The 23566-nt window shown below is 38.4% G+C and overlaps 1 protein-coding gene across 6 annotated transcripts in view; it reads left to right on the top strand.

Moving 5' to 3' along the window:
• The window catches only part of LOC139936624 (E3 ubiquitin-protein ligase MYCBP2-like), a 242586-nt gene that overhangs the window by 114132 nt on the left and 104888 nt on the right, over positions 1-23566 (top strand). For 2 of the 6 annotated variants that reach the window (XM_071931476.1, XM_071931474.1), the window contains one exon: positions 21146-21298. The gene's annotated coding sequence lies outside the window, so the exon portion shown is untranslated. Of the gene's footprint in view, positions 1-9457; positions 9549-13710; positions 13924-16639; positions 16757-21145; positions 21299-23566 lie in introns of those variants that run through there. The other 4 variants (XM_071931472.1, XM_071931473.1, XM_071931471.1 and 1 more) reach the window with 4 other exon arrangements.

The raw sequence follows: 23566 nt of genomic DNA on the forward strand, positions 1-23566 counted from the left end.
GTGACGCAATGTCTTAAGGGAGTACTATTAACAAACAAAAAGAGATGGGTACCCCCTTTAAATAATAATTGAAGTTGAAAATAGTAAAACAATCAAACAAAATTTTGCCTGAACACACATTAGATCAAACACACGATGTGTATTTTGTTCTAATTTAAGATATTTTGGTTAATCAGCATCCTACTGGAGTAGAGAACAATAATAGTAAATTTTAATTTTTTAATGTTTTTAACCTTTTTAACTTTTTAAAATGTTCACATTTCGTTGATCTGCTTTCAGCAGCAAAAGTAAATAAATGAATTCATGCTTACCAGACTGAGGGTACCAAGCAAAAAATTCATATCACATGGAACATGTGACCGGTGTGTATTGCTCATAGAAAAATATGAAATAACTAATGTTTAGCGGCATTTTGTTCTACAGTAGCTAAGCACAATGAAATGGTGCTTACCAGACTTAAGGATAGCAGCTGTATAGGCATGTCACTTGCACCATGTGACTGGTGTGCTGCCATTTTGCCCTTGCTAAAATGGGTAAATCAGTATTTTAATGCTTAGCAGCTTTATGAAGTTTGACAACTGGTGTTTCTGTGGTTTTTTTGTCAGTAATTTGTAAGATTTTGGGATGGGTCATGAGGAGGTTGGAGTGGAACTAGTTGTCTTAAAAGTTTTAATTGTAAATAATCTTCATTGTAAATGGCAAAGTTATCTTGGCTCAAGTTCTGATGTTGGGCAGATTCAGATACAGAAATGTTAAGCCTGTGGTGAACTTTAATGCTAAGAAGCGTTGATTGTGAATAGACAAATTATCTTAGCTCACATGTTCTAACGGCAGATTGATAGAATGTGGGTCAAGATCCATAGTCATAGTTTAGACTGTGCTGAACTTTAATGCTTAGAAGGGTTGATTGTATGGTCAAGTTATCTTGGCTCAAGTTCTGATGGTTGAATCGTAGATTGTTGGTCAATCGATAGTCATAGTTAAGCCTGTGGTAAAGTTTAATGTTAATAGAAGTGTTGATTGTAAATGGTCATCTTGGCTCAAGTTCTGATGGCCGAATCTTAGGATGTGGGTCAAGATCCACACAATTTACAATTGATGCTTCTATAAAGATTAAAGTTCACCACAGGCTTAGCTATGACTATGGATCTTGGCCAGCAGTCTACAACTCAGCCACTGGAATATGAACCAAGAAAACTTGACCGTTTCAAATTAACTCTTCGTAGCATTAAAATTCACCACATGCTCAACTATGACTATGGATCTTGGCCAACATTCTCTGGCTCAAGTTCTGGTGGCTGTGTCACAGAATGTGGGTCAAAATCCAATGTTATAAGCAAGTGGTGAACTTGAGTGCTTTAGATGATTTGATTGTAAATTGTCACTAGCTTTGTTCCATCTTTGGAGCTGGAAGTAGCTAAATCAATGGTTTTCCTCAGATGCATGAGTGTGACGCAATGTCGTAAGAGATTACTATTAACGGAAAAAGGATTGTAAAGGAGCTCAAACATTTACAAATAAGTTTCAACTATTTCCATTTCTGCTGTGGGAAAGAGTACCCTCTTTTAAAAAAAAAGTTTCAGTTGAAAATAGAAACAAGCAAACAAAATTAGCTTGAACACACTTTGGAATTCTAACCTGTCTGAGTACTTTTGCTAGATATTTTGTTTTAGCATCGGATGTTTTGCTTAATCAGCATCCTACTGGAGAAACAAAAAGTAGTTGTAAATTCTTGAGGCGTTTTAACCTTTTTAACTTTTCAAATTGTTCAAATTTCCTTGATGTGCTTTGAGCATGCATAAGTATTTAAGCACAATGAAATTATGCTCACCACTAAGGTTATTAGCCAAAAATTTGTGTCACTTGAACCATGTGACTAGACATTGTCATTTTTGCCTTTCCTCAAAATGTGTTAAGCAGTATTTTAATGCTTCAGTAGTATATGAAATTGGGCAATTGGTGTTTCTGAGGGGTTTTTTTGGTCAGTAATTTGTAAGATTTTGGGATGGGTCATGAGGAGGTTGGAGTGGAACTTCTTGTCTTAAAAGTTTTATTTGTAGATAATATTCATTGTAAATGGCTTAGGTATCTTGGCTCAAGTTCCCATTGCAGATTCACATATTGAATGTTAAGCCTGTGGTGAACTTTAGTGCTCAGAAGCAAGGAGTGTAAATGGACAAGTGATCTTGGCTCACAAGTTCTAATGGCGTATTATTCATAGAATACGGGTAAAGATCTGTAGTCAGAGTTAAGTCTGTGGTGAACTTTATTACTCAGAATAGTTGATTGAAAGTGGTCATGTTATCATGGCACTTAACTCATCTCGGCACTGAACTCACGGACTCCAAATCCTGATGTCTGAGTCATATGTGGGATCCAGATCCGGTAGTTAGTTGGCAAACTTGGATGAAAGAATTTTTAGCAGCATTTATTGTAAGGTGTAAGATTTCTTCGCACTTGACTCAAGTTCTGATGGCCGGGTCATAGAATGTGGGTTGAGAACCATAATCATAGTTGTTGTGAACTGCAGTTTAGAATGTATCATAACCAAGTCATCTGAGCATTGGAACTCATGTACTTATTGTAGGAGTTGTCAAAATGTTAGTTTAGATGCAGACCTTGATGTAGCTAGGGGGGTGGGGGCAAAGGGTGAGGACATGTGCCATATAGTGTGTTGTGTTTATTTTATGTTCTGAGGTTTATTGGGGGGGGGGCGATGGGTTAAGTTTGTGACATGGCATCATCCTCTCATCTTGCCCCCAGGCGCCACGAACCCTATCTGCTTTATTGGATGCATCTATATACACAACTGTACACAATGACAACATGTTTAAAGTTTACTTATAAACATTTAGTGACAATGCTTTGTACTTTCAAGGTATCGATGGTTGTACATCTGCCTAGTGTGCATGTATGGAACTTCTATATAAAATTTGCTTGCTACCCTGGACTTCATGTGTGTACAGCCCCTGGTCGTAGTTAAAGACTGGTCTATTGGTTGACAAGGGTATTTATCCAACACTGATGACTGCCAACATCTCAGCGATCAACATTCTTTTGTTCATGAACATCAATCAAGTCGCTTGTCCGACCACAAGTTGACGTACAGGTCAGATTCAAAGCACTGATTCCAGGATGTTGTTGACCACATGGTTTGTGCGGTTTCTTTCTTCTATAAAATTCTATCTTCAGTCATTGTTCAAAACTTCAGAGAGGACAACATTGATGTACATGTATGAGCTTCTTCATCTAAGGAGACTTGAATGAGGCAATGGTGCTTGTGAATCAATACTCACTCTGTGGGGAAACAGCACTGTCTCTACCAAGCTTCTCCCTGTAGTTGACTGGATTGATGCTCATAAGATGCTACCTCTTTCTTCAGATGACACTATCTCTGATGATAAGATGCTGACTCTCTCTTCATCATCATGATCTGTTGCTTGTGCAGTGGTGCTTTTGAATCTGTTAAAAGCAGTGTTTTGGTGTGACAGCCTTTTTTGCTGATTGGTGAAAAGTTAAATATAATGAAACATGGCCAAAACATTGTTTTATAAGTTTACACAGTTTTTACTTAAAAGCAGGTTGTTTTTAAAGCCCTGAATCCTTCAATATCCTCTAAATGGTGAACTGGGGAGTAGTCAATTGTGAAGGGCATCATGGTTTATAATTATTGGTACATACAGTAACTTTAGGACAAGAGAGTAAGGCAAGAAATGCTTGTTCACCACATTGGAAAATTTGTATACAGATACATAAAATTATGTGCATTGCTTTGAATGCTATTTCGTTTTTATTATAAATTGTACACTACACATTGCACACAGTGCATGATGCATTTCCTGCCTCAAAGTATTTAACTCTTGTGCATTTAATGTTTTAGTTGCATTAAATTTTGTAGTGCCCTCAATTTTCAAAAATCCTCCACTAAAAGCTACATGGAAATTTGAAGATTTGAGGCTGAGAGTATTCAAGTTGATACAGCAACTCTAAAGGTCTTCTACATTGTAATGTGATATGCCATTCATAATGTTCAATGTATTTCTTGGGAATATTTTTTTTTTTTGAAAGAAAATTTTAAAATTATCTTTTTGTGAAGATGCCTTTCTTCGGTTGTGAAATGCTTAGTTCTCTAGTCCATGTCCATATTGAGTGTCGTTAAAATAGATCGTCGCCGTCGTCTTTGTCGTTATGCTTGGTTCTGCGCCAATTCGTAATAGCCGGCCGGGCTGCGTTCAACCTCGTCATCTATTCACTGTTGTGCTTCAATGCATTTTTTGGGCATTTTTACTTGATAGGTTTGTTGTTTCTGCTTTGCATCATCTATATACAAACTTCCAAACAAAGTTTTGCATAATGATGTAAAGCTTTTCAAAAAATCAAACACTTTAAATCTTGGCTGTGCTCCGTGGGTTGATGTGGCTGGCAGCCAAAGGCGCCCTTGCATGCAATTTAGTTCTAAGCTGCGAGTAATTACCTCCCCCCAAATTATTATAAAATAAGGCAAAGGAATTAGTTTTTAAACCAGTTTAATACAGAAAACCAATTGATCTTCATTGTCATTAGGTATGTATTCTCAAACTGAGGCTGTAAAGAACACTACTCACTGCTTACTGCTCGTAATATTCCTGCTTGAACTTTGTGTGGGTATAGGAACACAAGCCACATTGATATGTTTTCTTCATTAACTGTGATTTTCTGAACTTGATAGATCTGCTGTCGCAAGAAGTCATGCTTGAGCTTTGCTTTTAAGAACCCCCCCCCCCTTGGTGTTTGATAATTCGCATATTTGTAACAAGTGTAGTTTTCATTTAGTATAAGGCGCATCTATGCATACAATTATTATGCATTTATTCATTCATTCATATTCATTCATTCTTATTAAAAACCAACTGGTAGCTGAGTTATGTGGCATTATACAGGGTTAAATTGCGTTTAAAAATTACAGAGAAAAAGACATAAAATAACACCACCGCTGTATGGGGAAACATGTAGGTACATTTTAACAAAGATGAAAATAAATACGAGTATAAATTTGACAAACTATAAAAGGGCATTATGAAAAAGCACAGAGTGTTGAGGGAACCCTATAATACATGCAAGGTATACTTCATAATAGGCATGGCTTTAAGATCATCCATACCACTGATCCTCAAACTGTTTGACATGACTCAAAAAATTAGACCGCAACCTGTGTCAAAATTGCAGAACTGTATCACAAAAGTTATGATTTCTCTCACCTGGCAAGACTGAAGATCTGAAAAGATGTTCTTGAAGATGACATTTCAGATTATTTTATTTCTCAGCAAAGTAAAAATAGTTAAGTTTAGGCCTACAATAGTCGTCAATTTCACAAAACTCTGCCTTTTTGAGGATTAAGACTTACGACAAGTTAAATTCCGTATCCGAAGACGTTCGGACGCATTGAACCCATCCTAAGTAAGAATGATTAACTCGTCCTTTTACGAGGTATGATTAATTCTAGCGTTTGTGAAATTGGCTTTATAATGGTAGTACAATATTTGACTATGCCAGTATATAACATTAGAGTAGTTTAATGTTGTACTAGGATAGTTTTTCTAGGATAGTTTTTCAGTAATATTAGAAGCAGAAGTAAATAAGTAGCAGTAGAATGGTATTAGAATATTTAATTATGCCAGTATATAACATTAAAGTGGTTTAAGATAGTACTAGGATAGTTTTTCAGTAAATATTAGAAGTAGAAGTAGATAAGTAGCAGTAGATAGAAATAATTTATCAGTAAATATTTAAATATTAGAAGTAGTAGTAGTAATAGTATATAACAGCATATCTTCAACAACATGTTTTTCTAAAAATCTCTCTTAACCAGGTGAGAGAAATAGCAGCATAAAATGTTTCAGGATCTTTTCAGATCAGTTTCTAGGAAACTTATGGGGAAAAACACCAAAGCTGGTCCTTGTTCTGCAGTAATTAACAATAATAAGCTTCCATTATTGAATGTTAATAGATGAATATAGACCTACAAACATTCACGTTGCAACTAAAGGCTGCATGTTAGTTTGATTCCTAATGCAATAACTTATTATTAAAGGCAATGCTACAGAGCCAACTTCATGGTTCTGCTTACTCATGGCTCTCTGCTTACTCATGGCTCTCTGCTTACTCATGGCTCTTTGCTTACTCATGGCTGTAATTACTTATGGCTCTCTGCTTACTCATGGCTGTGCTTACTCATGGCTCTCTGCTTACTCATGGCTGTACTTACTCATGGCTCTCTGCTTATTCACGGCTCTCTGCTTACTCATGGCTCTCTGCTTGCTCATGGCTGTGCTTACTCATGGCCATGCTTACTCATGGCTATGCTTATACTCACGACTCTCTGCTTACTCATGGCTCTCTGTTTACTCATGGCTCTCTGCTTACTCATGGCTCTCTGCTTACTCGTGGCTCTCTGCTTACTCATGGCTGTGCTTATACTCATGGCTCTCTGCTTGCTCATGGCTGTGCTTACTCATGGCTCTGCTTACTCATGGCTCTGCTTATACTCATGACGCTCTGCTTACTCATAGCTCTCTGCTTACACATGGCTGTTCTTACTCATGGTTCTCTGCTTACTCATGGCTCTCTGCTTACTCGTGGCTCTCTGCTTACTTATGGCTGTGCTTACTCGTGGCTCTCTGCTTGCTCATGGCTGTGCTTACTCATGGCTCTCTGCTTACTCATGGCTCTCTGCTTGCTCATGGCTCTGCTTACTCATAGCTCTCTGCTTACTCATGGCTGTACTTACTCATGGCTCTCTGCTTACTCATGGCTCTCTGCTTACTCGTGGCTCTCTGCTTACTTATGGCTGTGCTTACTCATGGCTCTCTGCTTGCTCATGGCTGTGCTTACTCATGGCTCTGCTTACTCAGTGTGTTTGTTCATGTATCTTTGTGCTTGTGTTGTTTTCTATGTGTTCATTGTCTACTAAGAGGATTTGTTTGTTTGTTTGATGGTTTGATTGTTTGTTTGAGTTTATGTGAGTCTGTTTTAGTGTCTGTTTTCAGTCTAGTAAGAGTTTTGTTTTCTAAGTATTTATTGTCTGGTTATCGTATTTGTTTGTTTGTTTGTTTGTTTATTTGTTTGTTTGTTTGTTTGTTTGTTTGTTTGTTTGTTTATTTGTTTGTTTGTTTGTGTGTTTGTGTGTGTTTGTTTGTTTGTTTGTTTGTCTGTCTGTTTGTCTGTTTGTCTGTTTGTCTGTTTGTCTGTTTGTCTGTTTGTCTGTTTGTCTGTTTGTCTGTTTGTCTGTTTGTCTGCTTGTCTGCTTGTCTGCTTGTCTGCTTGTCTGCTTGTCTGCTTGTCTGCTTGTCTGCTTGTCTGCTTGTCTGTTTGTCTGTTTGTCTGTTTGTCTGTTTGTCTGTTTGTCTGTTTGTCTGTTTGTCTGTTTGTCTGTTTGTCTGTTTGTCTGTTTGTCTGTTTGTCTGTTTGTCTGTTTGTTTTTAACATTACCTAATTTGTTACTATTTTGAGTCGTTTTTATCTTATTATGTTTGTTTACTCAAAAACATTGTTTTAAAGTTTGCCTTGATTTTGTATACAAATAAAACGCAATAAAGATACAAACTGTTTACTTTGTGAATTTTTGCTTTATTGTCTCTGAGTCTGGGATGGATGGGAACAATCAGGCTTGGGTGGTGCACTTCTGCCTATTTAGGTGTGTCATGTGACATCTCTTTAATGGGGGCGGGGGTGCACTTCTGCCTATATGTGTATGTGACATTTGCTAAATAGCGGGGCGGGGGGGGGGGGGGTGTTGGACTACTGCCTAATTAGGTATGTCATGTGACATTTCTTTAATAGTGGGCTGGGGATGGGGCTTTGGGATGCACTTCTGCCTATGTCATGTGACATATTTCCTTATTTCCTTAATTGGGGGGGGGGGTGTAAACCTCGCTAATTTTGTATGTCATGTGACATTAATAGCGGGGGGGGGCTTTTTTTAATAGTGGGTGGTGCTGGGGTGCACTTAACATTTTCGTATTAGCTGGAGGGTGCATTTCTGCCTGAGGGTATGTCATGTGACATTTCCTTAATAGGGGTGGGGTTGGGGGGGCAAGGACTTCTGCCTTATTAGGTATGTCATGTGACAATTTCTCTGCAAGGGGGCGCTGCACTTGTCATGTGACATTTTGTTATTAGGGGGGGTTGCACTTGAGGCTAATTAGGTTTGTCATATAATTAGGTCTGCATGTGACATGTTTTCATAAATGCCATGTGACATTTCCTTAATAGGGGGGCTGGGGGCGATGTTCTCTGCCTTATTAGGTATGTCATGTGACATTTGTTTAATAGGGGGCTGGGTGTGCACTTCTGCCTTATTAGGTATATGTCGTGTGACATTTCCATACATGGGGGGGGGGCACTTCTGGCTAATTAGGTATGTCATGTGACGATTCCTTAGTAGGGGGTGATGGGGTGGGGGTGGGGCAAGGCTCTCTTCTGGTTATTTTAGGGGGGGTGCACCTCTGCCTAATTGGACTTGTTTGTGACATTTCTTTAATGGGGGGGGGGGGGGGCTGGGGTGCACCTCTGGCTAATAGGTATGTCATGTGACATATCCTTAATATGGGGATAGGGTGAACCTATGGCTAATTAGGTATGTCGTGACATTTTCTTATTGGGGGGGGGTGCACTTCTGCCTATGTCATGTGACATTTAATGTGACATCCTTAATAGCAAGGGGGAGGTTGCAGTCTTCTGGCTATTTTAGGGGGTGCACTTCTGCCTAGTTAGGCTTGTCTGTGACATTTCTTTGGAGGGGGGGGGGGGGGCAGGAGATGGGGTTGCACTCTGGCTAATAGGTATGTCATGTGACATATCCTTAACAGTGGAGGTGGGGGGGGGGGTGGGCGTTGCACTGCCTAATAAGATATGTCATGTGACATTTCTTTAATAGGGGGTGCAATTTTGCCTAATTAGGTATATGGCTAATTAGGTATGTCATGTGACATTTCTTTATTAGCTGGGGGTGCATTTCTGGCTAAGGGTATGTCATGTGACATTTCCTTAATGGTGGGGGTGGGGGACTTCTGCCTTAGGTATGTCATTTCTATGGGGGCGCTGGGGGTGCACTTGTCATGTGAAATTTTGCTACTCATTACAGTAAACTAGACATTTAATCTAAATATAGTTGAATTGAATTAAATTAATTAAAATCAAATTAAAAATCGAATTAAAAATTACTTTAAATTATTTTCACATTATTTTTAACTAAGTTAAACTACAATACACTAATCTAAAATAACTTACACTACACTTAAGTAAACAGCACTAAAAAAATAAACTAATCTAATCATTTAGCGGGGTGCCGCACGGAGCGCGGCATCCCGCTAGTCTATAATTAAATTTTAAAACTTTTATTAATTTGGTTTTCTTTCTTGGATTCTCGCCTCTTGAGGGCGCTGTGTTGCAGCCAGTTACTGTGTTGCAGCCAGTTACCGTGACAAGTCCTGACAAGTGAACACAAGTCATCGGAACACCTTTGCTATGAATTGGCGATTTTTCCTTGACCCTACAGACCTTGGACACAGGTAAATACATATTGACTTATTACCTCCATTTACAGTGATAATTTTGGTGTTGGATGATCAAAAGAAGTGTTTTTAATGACTTGTTTTGAAAGTTCTCTAACGTTAACGAAGTGAATTGGTTTTTATGCAGCACATATTTCGTGATAATTTGTTCATGGAGTTATATTATAATATCGTAGGAGGTCCTGTTTCCGTGGTGTCCCTAAAATCGTGGCAAATCTTTTACCTCTCTGTGGGCGATGTAAGCAGTGCCTAGATAAAAATTGTGTGGATTTTCATTTGCCAAGCAAAGAGTCTCCTCTCCATTGACCAAAACTTAGAAAAAACATAAGGCTCCGTAGCCCAGGCATGCCAGGTTGGACTCCTCCGTTGCAGGCAACGCAACGGAGTCCAGGGTATAAAGGTCCCGTACCATTGCGAAAAATTTTCAAAAATCTGTGAAAAATATTTCTATCTAACTCGGGAGTCTGAACTTTTACTCGCATGTTCCTTGTAGTTACAACTCAAAGATCGCATTATTTAAAATTGTTGAATTTTCTCCTTTGGTATTAATATTTTGTGAAAAGAAAATTGAAATTAGCGTGTTCCGATCCCACGTCATGCACTAACTTCTGCGTAAACACTTTCTTGCACTGATCACTTGCGGCCTACTATTTGCAGCCAAATCGCTGTCAACCTGCGTTAACCAAACACTAGTTAGTACTAGTTAGTGTTTGGTTAACGCAGGTTGACAGCGATTTGGCTGCAAATAGTAGGCCGCAAGTGATCAGTGCAAGAACTAAGCAGATGGATAATAGTCCGTGAGCAATTTACACAAAGCGCAGAACTATGCGATACCGAGCATTGTTGCCAAGGTTGGACTCCTCCGTTGCAGGCAACGCGACGGAGTCCAGGGTATAAAATTTTCAAAAATCTGTTACAAATATTTCTACCTAACTCGGGAGTCTGAACTTTTACTCACATGTTCCTTGTAGTTAGAACTCAAAGATCGCATTATTTAAAATTGTTGAATTTTCTCCTTTGGTGTTAATATTTTGTGAAAAGAAAATTGAAATTAGCGTGTTCCAATCCCACGTCGTTCACTAACTTCCGTGTAAACACTTTCTTGCACTGATCACTGGCGGCGCCATCAACTTGCGTCAACCACCCACTAAGCAGATGGATAATAGTCAGCGTATCTTTTTCCCAGGACAGATGAGGCCGTTCAATTGGCACATGCTAAGTGGCCACATCTGTCCTAGGAAAAAAACATACGCGCGCAGGAAAGCGCCCTCTGTTGTCTGTCTATATGACAAGAAGAAGCCATGTGAAAAAAGCAAGATGGCGGCAGACGGCTTTGCTGCTTATAAATATTTTTTTTAAAAAAACTCACTTTGTAACTGAAATTCAACCTGAAACTCAAAAAAATTCTATTTGAGGTGTAGTGCTCCAAGTTCTATGCCTCCTGGATTTTAAATGTGTATTGGAGGAGTTGAAGGCGATTTGTTGGCACCTAACCAGTTGACGGCGAATAGCGGCAAGACAACCATGACAATGCGCTGCACTCTAAAGCCATGCGCACTTGGGCTCACACTATCAATTGGTATACGATGGTATACGTTGAGAATATAAAGGGACATCATGAGTATATGAACGAAATTTCAGCTTCTCAAATCAGGTAAATAAAGAAAATTGTTGTCAAACTTGTGTTCGCATTGTAAAGAACCTTTATACCCAGGACGTCAGTGCAGTGGCACTGACTGACGTCCTACCAAGGCTACGAGCATTGCATCTTGTGCTAAGACTTCATGAGCCGATAGCATTTTTTCCTAGGACAAATGAGGCCACTTTTTACCATAAATTAGCGCATGCTAACCGTCCCAAGAAAACAAATATATGAGCGAAGGAAAGCGCCCTCTGTTGTCCGCACATATACAAGAAGCACTGTGAAAAAGCAAGAGGCAAGAATTTGCTGCACGCTTAGAATTTTTTGTGTTTTTTTTTACAAGAATAAAAACTTGATATTTGTAACCAAAATTTAACCGGAAATTTATGAAAATTCTATTTGAGCTGAAATATTTTTATGCCTCCTGGATTTGTGTATTATTGGAGTAGTTGATGGCGACTTAACGGCACCTACCCTGTTTTGACGGCGAATAGCGGCGAGATAATGCACTGTACTCAAAGCCATGCGCACTTTGGCTCACATTTCACTATCAAGTGGTACACGATGATCAACATCGCCAGTGCAGAACTTCGACATATTTTCGGATATAATTTCTTCCATGGATATATTTGTTAGCTGTGAACTCTTATTAAAATTTAACATCTTATTAAAATTTAACATCTATTATAGCAGTGAACTCGTTGAGAATATAGTGAGGGACACTATGAATATATGAACAGAATTTCAGCTTCTCAAATCAGGTGAAAAATAAAGTAAATTGTAGTCAAACTTGTGTTCACATTGTAAAGAACCTTTTTACCTTTATACGTCAGTGCAGTGCAGTGGCACTGACTGACGTCCTACCAGGGCTAAAGGCTCTACTGGTGACTTGCACCTTTTCTCAATTTCTCTGCAGGGGGGGGGGGCGCTGCACTTGTCATGTGACATTTTGTTATTGTGGGGGTGGGGGGGGGGGTTGCACTTAAGGCTAATTAGGTATGTCATATAATTAGGTCTGCATGTGACATGTTTTCATAAATGTCATGTGACATTTCCTTAATAGCGGGGGTGGGGGCATTGTTCTCTGCCTTATTAGGTTGTCATGTGACATTTGTTTAATAGGGGGCTGGGTGTGCATTTCTGCCTTATTAGGTATATGTCATGTGACATTTCCATACATGGGGGGCACTTCTGGCTAATTAGGTATATGTCATGTGACATTTCCTTAGTAGGGAGTGGGGTGTTGGGGGGCAAGGACTTCTGCCTCATTAGGTATGTCATGTGACAATTTCTCTGCAGGGGGGGGGGGGGGGGGCGCTGCACTTGTCATGTGACATTTTGTTATTGGGGGGGGGGGTTGCACTTGAAGCTAATTAGGTTTGTCATATAATTAGGTCTCCATGTGACATGTTTTCATAAATGTCATGTGACATTTCCTTAATAGCGGGGCTGGAGGCGTTGTTCTCTGCCTTATTAGGTATGTCATGTGACATTTGTTTAATAAGGGGCTGGGTGTGCACTTCTGCCTTATTAGGTATATGTCGTGTGACATTTCCATACATGGGGGGGGGGCACTTCTGGCTAGTTAGATATTTCGTGTGACATTTCTTTAATAGGGGGTCGGGCTTGGGGGTGCACTTTTGCCTAGTTAGGTATATCTATGGCATTGGGGGGGGGGGGGGGGGGGTGCACTTCCGGCTAATTATGTCATGTCACATTTTCTTAATAGCGGGGGTGGGGGGGGGGACTTCAGGTATGTCATATGTGACATTTCTCTGTGGGTCGCTGGGGGTCCACTTGTCATGTGACATTTTGTTATTAAGGGGGGGGGGGGGGGCAGGTGGCACTTGAGCTGGCTACTTGGGTATGTCATGTGACATTTTCCTAGCGGAGGGTGGGGGGGGTTGATGGGCTTCTGCCTAATTATGTACATGTCATGTAATTAGGTATGTCATGTCATTTTTAACCAATGTCATGTGACATTTCCTTAATAGCAGGGGTGGGGGGGGGGGCATTGTTCTTCTCCCAGGTTGAAATTCCAGTTGAACCTAGTTAAACTGGGTTTAACTGGAACTAGTTGAAACCAGTTAATAAACTAGTTAAACACAGTTTAAACCAGTTGGTTTAATATGGAAAATGGACAGAGACCAACTGGTTTATAATTTCAACCTAGTTGAACACAGTTAAACCTAGTCAAAACCAGTTGGTTAATATGGAAAATGGACGAGTTTGGTCACTTTCCAGTTGAACCAGTTGACCCCAGTTAACTAGGTTCAACTGGAATTTTGACCTGGGCTGCCTTATTAGGTTAGTCGTAAAACTGCATCACTACATCCATCATGGCACAAAACTGCACTACACATTACAGTAAACTAGACATTTAATCTAAATTTAGTTGAATTGAATTAAATTAAATAAAATCAGATTAAAAATCAAATTAAAAATCAAAATAAAAATTCCTTTAATTTTCACAATATTTTGAACTAAGTTAAACTTCAATACACTAATCTAAAATAACTTACACTACACTTATGTAAACAGCACTAAATAAACTAATCTAATCATTTAACGGGGTGTCGCGCGAAGGGTGCCTCTTGAGGGCGCTGTGTTGCAGCCAGTTACTGCTTTTTTTTCCACCGTGACAAGTGTACACTAATCATACAAAGATTTACGGAAGACCTTTGCTATGAATTGGTGATTTTTCCTCGACCATACAGACCTTAGACACAGGTAAATACATATTGACTTATTATATTTCCATTTACAGTAATAATTTTGGTGTTTGGATGATCAAAAGAAGTGTTTTTTTATGACTTGTTTTGAAGGTTCTCTACCGAAACGAAGTGAATGGGTTTTTATGCAGCATCTATTTCATGATAATTTTTTCATAGAGTTAATCGTAGGAGGTCCTGTTTCCGTGGTGTCCCTAAAATCGTGGCAAATCTTTTACCTCTCTGTGCGCGATGTAAACAGTGCCTAGATAAAAATTGTGTGGTTTTATGCGCCAAGCAAAGAGTCTCCTCTCCATTGACCAAAACTTAGAAAAAACACAACACAAGTAGGTATGTGACAAAACGAGGCATATAACCAACACGACGTATGAAGCTAAACCACGAATGGTTGTCATTAAAATACGCATACGCAAGTTGTGATCTCTTGCAGTCGTAATGTTGTGTTTATTTTTTAGCCAGTACTATTTTCTGTATTAAATGTTTCTAAAGTTCAACCCCATCATATTTTGTAACGTTACTGCTTTGGGTAAACTGTCTACTGACACCTTTTAATGGTTGGATCATGAATGGAGGTTTTCTTACCCTGTGTTCACTAGGTGTTCACACTATTTCCCAAATAAACAGTGTGATTTGCATATTCATGAATATGCATTTAGGGTGAAGTTCAACCCAGTGTTTTGCATCTCAGTTTGTTAACACGGTGAGGGCGCCAAAAAGCTCTAAAAGGTGCTCATAGATTCATAGCCGCACCAAATGCTTGTGCTAATTAATATTCAAAAATTATTTTAAAAACTATTTTAGGTATCTGTACCTCTTGAAAACCAATCAAATATACTTTCGTACAACTAATAAAACGTCTGATTTCTTTTCAATTTTTGGCAGGTCAGCTTTTTGAAATTTTTGCTTATTAGGCCATACCCTGGAAAAAACACAGACAAATAATGTGTTTTTTCCTAAACCGGTGCAAGTATGATCACTTTTTCACTTCCCAAGCCAAATAGGACCAACCTCAAAGCCTATATTTATCATGTCTCCTCAAAAGCTGAAGCACATAGCACCCAGGTTGTGATAAATTGTTATAGGCCCCTAGCGACACAGTTAATTGCATGACCCCAAAACAATATTTATTAAAAAGAATTTGAGGGCATGGAAATAATTATGATAACCCAGTTTTGCGCATGACTTTTGGCCTAAAGTGGCACTCTGACAACAAATGGGGCTTATTCATCTCTCGTTACCTCTTGGCTATTGTAAAAATATATTACATCAAAGATAATTGAGCTAAAACAGAACACGAACAAACATAAACAATAGTATAAATTCACCCTTTTAAAAACCTTTTTCTTTTCCGAAGAAAGCAACAATAATAAGCCCAAACACTGTGAACAGAAACTGAGACACAAAGTCATTTATTTATATTTGGCCCTTCTAATTGTGTTTTTTTTAGATCTAAATAATTTGTTTTATTGTTCGGGCGCAAGCAATTTCAAAATATACCAATACTTGTTAGCAATGACAATTAATAACGAAGGGGCTTTGAAAAGACAGGAAAATGCAGGAATACAAAGTTATAACAATTACCAGGAATATCACTACCGAGTAAGCATTAATCGTAATAATTATTATGAACCGGTAGGCCTATATCTCATTTACAAAAAACTGATATAGATAATAATAATAATAGGGGTGGTGGGGGGGGGGGAGGTTCACTTCTGGCTGATTAGGTGTGTCATGTGAAAATTCCGTAACAGCTGGGGAGGGGGCGGGGCACTTCTGGCCACTTCTGGGGTGTTGGACTTCTGCCTAATTAGAATAGGTATGTCTTAAGACAGTTTTTTTAATAGGGGGCGGGCCTGGGTGGGGGATGCACTTCTGCCTATGTCATGTGACATTTCTTTAATAGGAGGTGGGGCCGGGGGTGCACTTTTGCCTGATTAGGTATTTGGCAGGGGGAGTGCACTCATGTCACATTTTCTTAATAGCAGGGAGGGGGACTGCACTTCTGGCTAATTAGGTATGTCATGTGACATTTCTGTATAAACTGGGGGTGCGCTTCTGTCTAAGGGTATGTCATGTGGCATTTCCTTAATAGGGGGGTGGGGGGCTTTTGCCTTATTAGGTATGTCATATGTGACATTCCTCTGGGGGGCGCTGGGGGTGCATGTCATGTGACATTTTGTTATTAGGGGGGCAGGGTGGCACTTGAGGCTTATTGGATATGTCATGTGAAATTTTCCTAGCTGGGGGGGGGGGGTTGTTGATGGGCTTCTGCCTAATTATGTATGTCATGTAATTCGGTATGTCATGTGATTTTTCATCAATGTCATGTGACATTTCCTTAATAGCGGGGGTGGGGGGGGCGTTGTTCTGCCTTATTAGGTAGGTTCATCATGGCACAAAACTGCGCTACACATTACAGTAAACTAGACATTTTATCTAAATTTAGTTGAATTAAACTAAATTAATTAAAATCAAATTAAAAATCAAATTAAAAACCAAATTAAAAACCAAATTAAAAATTCCCTTAAAATTATTTTTAACAATATTTTTAACTAAGTTAAACTACAATATACTAATCTAAAATAACTTACACTACACTTATGTAAACAGCACTATATAAATGAATCTAATCATTTAACGGGGTGCCTAGTCTATAATTAAATTTTAAAACTTTTATTAATTTCTTTTTCTTTCTTGGATTCTCGCCTCTTGAGGGCACTGTGTTGCAGCCAGTTGCTGTTTTTTTTTCCACCGTGACAAGTGTATACAAATCATACAAAGATTTACGGAACACGTTTGCTATGAATCGACCCTACAGACCTTGGACACAGGTAGATACATATTGACTCATTATATTTCCAATTACAGTAATAATTTGGGTGTTTGGATGATCAAAAGAAGTGTTTTTATGACTTGTTTTTGAAGGTTCTCTACCGAAACGAGGTGAATGGGTTTTTATGCAGCACCTATTTCGTGATAATTTGTTGATGGAGTTATAATATCATAGGTGGTCCTGTTTCCGTGGTGTCCCTAAAATCGTGACAAATCCTTTACCTCTCTGTGCGCGATGTAAACAGTGCCTAGATAAAAATTGTGTGGTTTTATGCGCCAAGCAAAGAGTCTCCTCTCCATTGACCAAAACTTAGAAAAAACACTTAGGTATGTGACAAAACGAGGCATATAACCAACACGACGTATGAAGCTAAACCACGAATGGTTGTGATTAAAATACGCATGCGCAAGTTGTGATTAGTCTCTTGCAGTCGTAATGTTGTGTTTATTTTGTGGTTACTTATTACTTAATACTTGCACTTGTAGTTGTAAGTTGTATTGTGTAAATGCAAAAAGTTTGGTAATTTAGCCTTTAGCCATTTCTACAAACAAGTTACAAAAATATGTCATATGTTGAGGCCTTGTTAAAATGTTTGCCCACCGAAAAAGTATCATAAAACACTATTTCAATTCACAATTCATGATAATCAAATCATGTGACTGAATATTTTTCTGAACATTCTGAAAAAAAAGTACAGGAAAGAAGCCATGCGCCTTATTAGCCCTGGCGGCCTTACACTTTCATTTTGTACTACAGTGACGTCCTGGACATCAGGGTACATTTCTGGGGCGGAAAATGTTCACAGCTTCATAACTCAAATCTTACCTGCAACAAGCCACAAATTTCAACAGATTCACATTCTATTCCTCACAAATCCGTCATTTTTGTGAAATAATGCAGCTTCCAAGGTTAAAGAATTCCTGTTTTGATCAATGCTCACAGTTGTTTTCCATGCGTACGCGTACATTTGCGTACATTTTGACTGCTCTTTGAGGACACCGTACGCTCAAGCGTCACGTTCACTTCATTTTTATTTTTATTTTGCGAGGTGTGCACAACGGGCGCTCGCACTCACAAACATGAACACAAACGCACACACGCAAGCACACACGTGGGTAACAATTTGGGGAATTCTTTAACGTTGGAAGCTGCATTATTTCACGAAAATGGCGGGATTTGTGAGGAATATATGAGGACCAAAACCCACCGCAAAAAAATTTATTCCGCCATGGAATGTGAATCTGTTGAAAATTAGGGGCTTGTTGCAGGTAAGATTTAAGTTATGAAGCTGTGAAATTTTTCCGCCCCAGAAACAGGCCTAAACAGTTAGGGCTCTGTTCCTGTGTACAGAGAAAGAGTCCTATATAGGGCTAGTGCCTTATAAATAGGATTTTCTTATATTTTTGGAGATTTTAATTTTTAACCCTCATAGTCATATCAATATTGTTATTAATATTAAAGTTTAAACATCAGCTTGTTGATTCAATTATCACAGTTTATTTATACGCTTTATTTTAAACATCAAGAAAAAAAATAAATAAATAAAAAATCAGATTTGAAAGCCAGTAATTATTCACACTTTTTATTAGTATTGTTATTATTTTTTTTTCAAGTTACCATGGTGATTTTGGTGAACAGTAAGGATGTTAGTCAGTGCCGTGCACTTCTGCCTTGGGTTTAATTCTCCCTTACAATAGGAACACAAAGTTGACTAAAATTTACATTATTTTTTACCTGATTTGAGAAGTTGAAAGTCCATATTCTTAGTACTTCTAGAAACTATAAGGCTCCCCGTGAGCCTTAGAGGTCTAATATTTTGGGCCTCCTTAACGCTACACATGTTGAAATTGGCGTTGATTGATGAAAGTTTTACAACCATTAGCCACCAATAACCGAGGATTCCTTTGAACTACACTACCCTAAACTTATCCAAAACACTCAATATACATTCATGGTGCTTGTATTACTTTTTGTTGAGTTAGATTAAAAAACATCTTTAAAAAAAGCTCTGCGTTCTTGATGCAATCACAGACATAAAGAATATATAGACGGACAGTAGGGGGGCGCCGAACTGTAATTTTGTACTTTCTCAAACCATGGGCGAAAGTGTATTTACGTCACGCCTTTTTGCACACTTTGTTACGCCGTGTGCGAGAACTTCAAAGGGAAATTCGCTTAATTTGAAAAGAGATTTTCATGTGTAAAATAATTTGTAAATAAACAAATCTACAGACAGGAAACCCCCCAGAATAAAATAAATCCATTAAACAATTTTATTTAGGTTAAAAAGAAAGATTTTTGATATCAATTCAAAACACTAAGTGTCAAGAAAGAGAAAGTAAACTTTTCTTAAAAAGTTGCTCTCTACAACCAACCTCCTCAACCATAGAAAAAGTATACATACTTTTTCTATGGTTGAGGAGGGGCCATTTGGTTGTAGAGAGCAACTTTTGGACTACACATGTGTCCATTCTCCATGAGTCAAGGTATCGCCCACAACAGATCACAAAGGATTTAACTCTCAGGAAAAGTTATTTTTACAGCTGGAAAGTCTTTTATGTTTTCAATGCATGAAAGAACAAACTTTCCCCTCAGAATGTAATAACATGTCATGAGCATTCCAGGTGACCAAAAAATAAAGCGTTGAACATATTGAGAAGTAAAAAAACTTGCGATGCGACAGAAAAACAATAGTGAGTACCAAGTTTTTAAATGTTTTTTAATTTAACTCAACAAAAGGGAAATAAAAGCATCATGAATGTATTGAGAGTGTGGGATAAGTTTTGATTGTATACACTGGGATAGTACAAATGAAATTGTAGTTATTGGTGGCTGACGGTCGTAAAACGTCATCTATCAACTCTGATTTTAAAAACATAGCGTTAGGCCCTTCTTGCATTGTTTGTCGCACGCAAAGTATAAACAGGGTACAGGCCTGTAAATTTAAATGATGTCTGTGTGTGTGGCTGGATGGTGCGTTTGTATACTGTGTGATTATGTGCGTTGTGTTTTGTGCGATCACAAGCTGGTCAGCGGTACCTTTGCATGAATCTTTTTAGTGTAATAATCCCCGTGTTATACCAGCAGGGCCTGATGCAACAAATAGGATAAAAAATTAGTTTGTGGTGGGTTCAAACTGAAGAAATGGTGACCTGTTGAATTTCAAATACTTAACGATTTTGGTGGGAGAAAATGTAACGAATTTGCATCCAACGTTCTTGTGAGGTCATGCAAGTAATGGTGGCTTCTTATTGGCCAGCAACTCACCACGCCGCAATTCATTATGCATTTTTCCCACCAAAGTCGTTGGCAAATGTATTGAAAAACGTAAGGCCCCCAAATCGAGGTGATATTCTTTTTTCGTGCGTTACATTTTTGGGGTTGTGCGTGCCATCCGGTGTGCCACGTGCGCCTTAACTAAAGGCTAACCCTCACATCAAGGACAACACTGTAGTATAATAAATACAAACTTGAAAGGCCTCCAGTGCTTTATAGTTATTTGGCATGGTGAGTGTCTCTCTGTGCTTGAGCAACTTTGTGACTGTAAAATATTCCAGTGTTAGTGTATCACAAAGTAATCGGAGTTCCTTATTGACATTCTGCCAAATCTATTCAATTGAGATCTTGCTTTTCAAAGCAAGAAGATGTATCCTACAGCATGTTAGCACACACATACATGTACTTGATTTATTTTATCATTGATCTGCATTGTATTGTATTTTGTCCAGGATTTGTTCACGCATCCTTGACAAGGATGCTGTGAAAACATCTTGCCACAGCCTAATGTTTGTTGCATTATGCAGGCCTGATACTTCTTGGAGGCAAGGAAGGTGATTGCCTCCTACAATGTACGTTCTCCCTTTATGAAAGAGCAATTCATTGGTGCCCTTGCCCTTTAAAAAAACGAAGCATACAAGCATGCATTATGATTTATATTATTTTATTTTAGGCCTGTTCGGTACATAGTAGGCTCCCTACATTGTAGGGTGTCATGGCTGAGTGGATAAGAGCACTTAACTCAAGCTCTGGTGCGCTTGTTCAGCAGAGTGTGGGTTCGATTCCTGGTTGTAACACTTGTGCAAGAGCAATGACTCATAACTATAGATGCTTCTCTCCACCCAGGGGTAAATGGGTAACTGTGAGAGCAGAGATGGTTCTTGTGATTGATTTAGGCGAGAAACGCATATTAATTTTGCACAGGATGTATGCTCCCCAGGAAGCTGAGATGGTTCAAGAAATGATTTAAAGCCCAGTGACCAGGGGTAATAATGTTGGAAGCGCTTCGAGACGTCCTTCGGGTGTGAAAAGCACTATATAAAAACTGGTTATTAGTATTACTGTTGTAGTGGATTGCCTATAACAAAATAAACTTATCTTTGGTCTGCAGATTTGATGAGTTCCACTTTGGCAAGTTCATCAATGTATCTCAAGCAAGTGTTCTTCTTTGACATCCATCCACCACTTGGCAGGTTATTGAGTGCAGGAGCTGGCTACATGGCTGATACCAATGTCACGTTTCCCTTAGAGAGGATCGGGGATGGTAAGAGAATCATGTTGTTAAGGGTGCTTTTTAATTACCCAAACCAGAAGCATGTTTGAGCTTTGGTCATTGGTTGAGTGTTTTTTCATGCGTTTGATTGAACCACGGTAACAGTGACAAGGCTGGTCCGACCAAACAGTAACAGACTTAAAAGTAGCTATAAATATAAGTATGAATAGTAAACTTGCGGGTACAACCATGAGTAAAGTCTCTTTTGAATGAGTGGTGGCTCTGAAAAGAGCCGGTTTGGTCTTGGCGTTTCGAACAGTATACTCCTGCTCATCTTTCTCCTGAATACGAGCAGAGTATACTGTTTGAATTATCAAGACCAAACCAGCTCTTTTCAGAGCCACCACTCCTTCAAAAGAGATTTTACTCAGGGCTATTCATATTTATAGTAACTCTTATTCTCCACACCATGCAAAGCTTCAAACACCACATAGTAACCAACTTGTTGGCTCGGTTAGGCTTAGTTTCAAGATGGCCGACTCTAAAAACGTTTTCAAATTATTCAAATTATTCAAATTATTTCTTAAAAAAATGGAATACCCTGAATCATAACAACTTAATAATAATTATAAAATCACAAAGACTAATTTCCATTAGTTGAATAAAAACAACATTGTATATTTTAAGAACATAAACCTTTAGAGATGTTACTACAAAACAAACTACATGTTCAGCCAAAATGCATATGTACATGTACATGTACATGTACATGGACATGTGTACATATGTACATGTATGCATTGCAAAATTGCGTATCCAAAGTGGTTTCCTAATTGTTCACTTGTAATATTTATGACACGAAGCTGTACATGTACATGTATCTGAATTAGAGGGCTATAGCCATGGTCATGACTATTTGACACCTTACCTGATGAACTTTTCATTCCTCAAAAGTTTTTCTGTTGAAGGAACGTGTTTCCTTGGATCAGGCGAGTCGGCCTATGAAAAAGCCTTTGAAACCGTTTGCATATTGTGAGAAAGATACCTTTAAAAATAGAATATGACCCACACAAACATGCCTCAAAATTGCATGGTTTTCCTTTTACTTGGCATGCTTGGTTATGGTACATGGCATGCCATTTTGTTCAGTCTAATTTCTTACTCCACTAAATGGCGGACCATTTTAGTTCAGGAAGTAAAAGACAGATCACAACCGGCAATGTTGAGGCATACTTGTGTGGATTATTGTAGGTTACTTTAGGTTTACTTTTTTTGAACAAAAAATGGTTACAACATTTTTCATAGACCAACTCACCAGGGCCTAACTTCATAACGCTGCCTAAAGACAGTGGACACTTTTGGTAATTGTCAAAGACTAGTCTTCATAGTTGGTGTATCTCAGCATATATGCATAAAATAACAAACTTGTGAAAATTTTAGCTCAAGTTGCGAGATAATAATGAAAGAAAAATAGCCTTGTCACACAAAGTTGTGTGCTTTTCGAGACCAAGTTTTAAACCTGAGGTCTCGAAATCACATTTGTGGTAAATTACTTCTTTCTCAAATACTATGGCACCACTTCAGAGGGAGCCGTTTCTCACAATGTTTTTTTATACCATCAACCTCTCCCCATTACTTGTCACCAAGAAAGGTTTTATGCCAATAATTATTTTGAGTAATTACCAATAGTGTCCACTGTCTTTAACGATAATTTTGTGCGGTACGCACCAGAGGGTTAGCATGCCTCTTCGGTAGCTTACGGCTAGCAGCGCTATGAAATGGTAATCACGCAGTAAGCACAAAATCGACCACTAAGCAATGCTATGAAATTAGGCCCTGATCTAGTGCAACATGTCACTTTAACAGCCAACTTTCAAATGTGGGCTAAGATGACCCTTTGACTTGTCCCAGAAACTGCCACAAAGGGTAATTGTCAACTTGTCATTGTGAACTTGTTAGGTACTTTGATGTTATCTATCTAAAGAGAACAGTATGTCAAGGAAAAGAAACAGTAGTCTACATACTCTGTCGACATTTTGTTTTAGAAATGGTTATTTAAAAAAAATTGTAACTAAAATGTTGAAGTCAAAGAAATTTTTCCAGTTTCATTGAAACTATCGAACCGTACTTTTTATTTGGGTGTATTAGCTCGCTGTTATAAAAGTCGCAACGTTTGTTTAAAGCTTTAATGGTTCAAAACAACAGTATTACAGTTTTTCTATTTCTTTCATTGTCTTCGGAATTGAATTGATGCTGTGCAATTGGACAACATTTATTTAACTATTGTTTGAAGTTTTGCATGATGTGGATAAATTTAAA

This window comes from Asterias amurensis, chromosome 4 (assembly GCF_032118995.1).
Source record: "Asterias amurensis chromosome 4, ASM3211899v1".
Lineage (NCBI taxonomy): Eukaryota > Metazoa > Echinodermata > Asteroidea > Forcipulatida > Asteriidae > Asterias > Asterias amurensis.